We start from the raw sequence: 5,000 nt of genomic DNA, 5'->3' as shown, positions 1-5,000 counted from the left end.
TACGATATTATGGCTAAATCGTTATAATTACCCATCCAGCGGCACTAATAGCCTTGATAATTAGTACAGTGATATAATACAGTAAACAGAACGTTGATTACCTCCATATATCACGTTTTTCTGCCCTGCCCGTAATAATAAGTGACCTGATTATTATGGCTGTGTTATAAATAGTCGTATTATGGCCTCAGTAATTAGTAGAATAAGTTAATATACATGACAGGACGTTTTTTTAGGCTCTATATTACGTTTTTCTGCGTAAATATTAAAAAAGCACCAAAAGTACAGCATTTTTTTTAACGCCTACGACAGAGAACTCCAAGATGGCGGCCTGTCAGCTGTCAACAAAGGTAAATCTTCCACTTCTCGGCTTAAAAACCGCCTTGTGTGAGACTGTTGAAGCGTGACAATTGAACGCCAGGCCTTCCGCTGCCCCTGCCACCTGAGGACGCGGCAGGGAACGCTGAAATGAGACGGTTTTCCGGCGAGCAGTGTCCCGGCGAGGGAGGCGCCACCCTGTTGTGTGTGTCCCCTGTTGTCCCGGCGGCCTGGACCACTGGCAGACCCTTGGCTGGGGTGTCTGCCTTGTCAACCGTCACTGTCTCTTCGTGTATCTTTTGTTGAGGTTATTTTGTCCTGCCCCGAGAGCTTGTTTTGGCAAAGATTGGTTTTAGTAGCGTGGTGCCAGTGTCTGCCTTGTCAACCGTCACTGTCTCTTCATATATCTGTTTCACAAACCTTCAACAGTCATGGAAACACTTTCAAAATCCAATTCAAGGACTTTTTTTACTCTTGAAAATAGCGGATAATGTTTACGAAAGCGTCGCCTCCTCTGGCGGTGGTGCCGCCGCTCCAAAATAGCTGGCCGAGGGTTTTGTTAGGTTAGCTAAGGCTGGGGCAGCATGTTTAAACTACTACAACCAAACTTTACGACCTGCTAACGGCCCCCTCGACCCCACACATGTATATGCGACTTATTTCCGCGAGGAGGTATTTCCCACAGCAGCGGCTGCACCGCTACCGCTGCGACCGCCGCCAGAGCAAACCTGTTATTTTTATGCAAATACTGCAAATTTTATCATGGAGCATGAATATAACCTTACCTAACCTTGGAAAACCTTACCTTGGCTAACCTTACCTAACCTAACCTAACCTAACCTAACCTAGCCTTGCCTAACCTTACCTTACCTTGTCAAACCTTACCTAACCTATCCTTATCTTAGCTAACCTTACCTAACCTAACCTTACCTAACCTATCCTTACCTTAGCTAACCTTATCTAACCTGACCTTACCTAACCTAAACTTACCTATCCTTACCTTAGCTAACCTTACCTAACCTAACCTTGGCTAACCTTACCTTACCTTGTCAAACCTTACCTTACCTATCCTTACCTTAGCTAACCCTTCCATAACCTAAACTTACCTAACCTAACCTTGGCTAGCCTTACCTTACCTTGTCAAACCTTACCTTACCTATCCTTACCTTAGCTAACCTTACCTAACCTAACCTTACCTAACCTTGCCTTGGCTAACCTTACCTTACCTTGTCAAACCTTACCTTACCTATCCTTACCTTAGCTAACCTTACCTAGCCTAAACTTACCTAACCTAACCTTGGATAACCTTACCTAACCTAACAAAACCCTCTGCGGCGGCACCACAGTCTGTTAAGTTAAGGTGTCTGTGGCTGTGGCAGGGAGGTCTCTGTGGTCTGTTGCTGTGTCTGCTAGCAAGGGTTAGGCCGTTAGGGTTTGCCTCTGCCAGAAATGTCAACGATCACATCAGTCAACATTTTTAGAGATTGTGAGTGACTGTGTGTGTCTAGGATTGCGATTTTTGGTGTTTGAGGAGATGAATGATTGTTCTTGATTGTGTAAAAATAACTATTTGCTGCAATGTCTAGAAAGGAGAGAAAAAGCTGTCAAACTAACACTAATCTTTGTTTCAGGTGATGTTAAAATATCTGTTGACATTTTTAAAGATTGTGAGTGATTATGTGTGTCTAGGATTGTGATTTTCGGTGTGTGGGGAGGTGAATGATTGTTCTTGATTGTGTAAAAATAACAACCTGCTGCAATGTCTAGAAAGGAGAGTAAAAGGCTATCAGAATAACAGTAATCTTTTGGGCGGGTGATGTCATATATTTCCACATTTTTAAAGATTGTGAGTGATTGTGTGTGTCTAGGATTGTGATTTTCGGTGTGTGAGGAGGTGAATGATTGTTCTTGATTGTGTAAAAATAACAACTTGCTGCAATGTCTAGAAAGGAGAAAAAAAGGCTATCAGAATAACCAATCATTTTAGCTGGCAACGTTAAAATATCTGTTGACATTTTTAGAGATTGTGAGTGATTGTGTGTGTGTCTAGGACTGTGATTTTCGGTGTGTGAGGAGGTGAATGATTGTTCTTGATTGTGTAAAAATAACAACTTGATGCAATGTCTAGAAAGGAGAAAAAAAGCTGTCAAACTACCGGCAACTTTTGGTGAGAGGGGCGGCATCTCACATCTGTCTACCCATGTGTCGTCTCATATCAGCACTTACTTTTCGGGGTGAGCTCGGCGCTGCGGCAACGCTGGCACTAAGGCGGCGGCACTCTGGCACTCCCCGACCCCAGGACAGGCGCGGGTGAAGGGTCAGGTCGCGTGCTCCATCACGAGTGGAACAGGCTGAGCAGTCATGTGGTGAGTGCCAATACAATTGTCACATTCAAAAATAGATTAGATAAATTGCTAGACAGTGATATCAGGTGGAGTTAGATGCACGGGAGCTTAGGTTCAAAGGAGCTGCTGCCTTGTACAGCCCAACGGCCTCTTTTTTTTTTTTTTTTTTTACAACAAAGGAGGCAGCTCAAGGGCACACAAAAAAGAAAACAATAATAAAAAAAAAAGCCCGCTACTCGCTGCTCCTAAAGTAAAACAAAAGAGGTGGCCGAAAGGAAGATCAAATACAGGAGGAGAGGTGTCCTGATACCCTCCTCTTGAAAGAGTTCAAGTCGTAGGCAGGAGGAAATACAGATGAAGGAAGATTGTTCCAGAGTTTACCAGCGTGAGGGAAGAAAGAGTGAAGATACTGGTTAACTCTTGCATAAGGGGTTTGGACAGCATAGGGATGAGCATGAGTAGAAAGTCGAGTGCAGCGGGGCCGCGGGAGGGGGGGAGGCATGCAGTTAGCAAGTTCAGAAGAGCACTCAGCGTGGAAATATCGATAGAAGATAGAAAGAGAGGCAACATTGCGGCGGAATTTAAGAGGTAGAAGACTATCAGTATGAGGAGGAGAGCTGATGAGACGAAGAGCCTTAGCCTCCACTCTGTCCAGATGAGCTGTGTGAGTGGAGCCCCCCCACACATGAGATGCATACTCCATACGAGGGCGGACAAGGCCCCTGTATATGGACAGCAACTGTGCAGGGGAGAAGAACTGGCGGAGACGGTACAGAACGCCCAGCCTCGAGGAAGCTGATTTAGTAAGAGATGAGATATGAAGTTTCCAGTTGAGATTTTGAGTTAAGGATAGACCGAGGATGTTTAGTGTTGAGGAAGGTGATAGCTGGGTGTTGTCAAAGAATAGGGGATAGTTGTTTGGAAGATTGTGTCGAGTGGATAGGTGGAGAAACTGTGTTTTTGAGGCGTTGAAGGACACCAGGTTCTTCTTGCCCCAATCGGAAATAATAGTAAGGTCTGAGGCTAAGCGTTCTGCAGCCTCCAGCCTTGAGTCGCTAAGTTCCTGAAGGGTGGGTCTTCTATTAAAAGAAGTTGAGTAACGCAGAGTGGAATCATCGGCGTAGGAATGGATAGGACAGTTCGTTTTGGAAAGAAGATCATCAATGAACAACAGAAAGAGAGTGGGAGATAGGACAGAACCCTGTGGGACACCACTGTTAATAGATTTAGGGGAAGAACAGTGACCGTCTACCACGGCAGAAATAGAACGGTCAGAAAGGAAACTGGAGATAAAGGTACAGAGAGAAGGATAGAAACCGTAGGAGGGTAGTTTAGAAAGCAAAGATTTGTGCCAGACCCTATCAAAAGCTTTTGATATGTCCAGCGCAATAGCAAAAGTTTCACCGAAACGGCTAGAGAGGATGACCAAGAGTCAGTTAAGAAGGCTAGGAGATCACCAGTAGAACGCCCTTGCGGAACCCATACTGGCGATCAGATAGAAGGTCAGAAGTGGAAAGGTGCTTTGAATCTTCCGGTTAAGGATTGATTCAAAAGCTTTAGATAGACAAGAAAGTAAAGCTATAGGACGGTAGTTTGAGGGATTGGAGCGGTCACCCTTCTTAGGCACAGGCTGTATGAAGGCATACTTCCAGCAAGAAGGAAAGGTAGATGTTGACAGGCAGAGGCGAAAGAGTTTGACCAGGCAGGGTGACAGCACGGAGGCACAGTTTTAAGGACAATAGGAGGCACTCCATCAGGTCCATAAGCCTTCTGAGGATTGAGGCCAGAGAGGGCATAGAAAACATCATTTTGAAGAATCTATATAACAGACATAAAGGAGTCAGAGGGGATGAGTAGGAGGAATATGCCCAGAATCGTCTAGAGTGGAGTTTTAGAAAAAGTTTGAGAGAAGAGTTCAGCCTTAGAGATAGATGAGACGGCAGGGTTGCCGTCAGGACTGAGTGGAGGAAAGATGAAGAAGTGAAGTTGGAGGAGATGTTGTTGGCTAGATGCCAGAAGTCACGGGAAGAGTTAGAGAAAGCAAGGTTTTGACATTTTCTATTAATGAAAGAATTTTTGGTTAGTCGGAGAATAGATTTGGCACGATTTCGGGCAGAAATGTAAAGTTCATAATTAGCATTAGTTTGAAGGCTCTGGTACCTTTTGTGAGCTACCTCTCTATCATTGACAGCACGAGAACAAGCGTAATTAAACCAAGGCTTTTTAGCGTGAGGAGTAGAGAAAGAACGAGGAATGTATGCCTCCATTCCAGAGACAATCACCTCTGTGATGCGCTGAGCACACACAGAAGGGTCTCTATCCTGGAAGCAATAATCA

The sequence above is a fragment of the Eriocheir sinensis genome, unplaced genomic scaffold (assembly GCF_024679095.1).
Source record: "Eriocheir sinensis breed Jianghai 21 unplaced genomic scaffold, ASM2467909v1 Scaffold409, whole genome shotgun sequence".
Lineage (NCBI taxonomy): Eukaryota > Metazoa > Arthropoda > Malacostraca > Decapoda > Varunidae > Eriocheir > Eriocheir sinensis.
Note: the sequence above shows the minus strand (reverse complement) of the source record.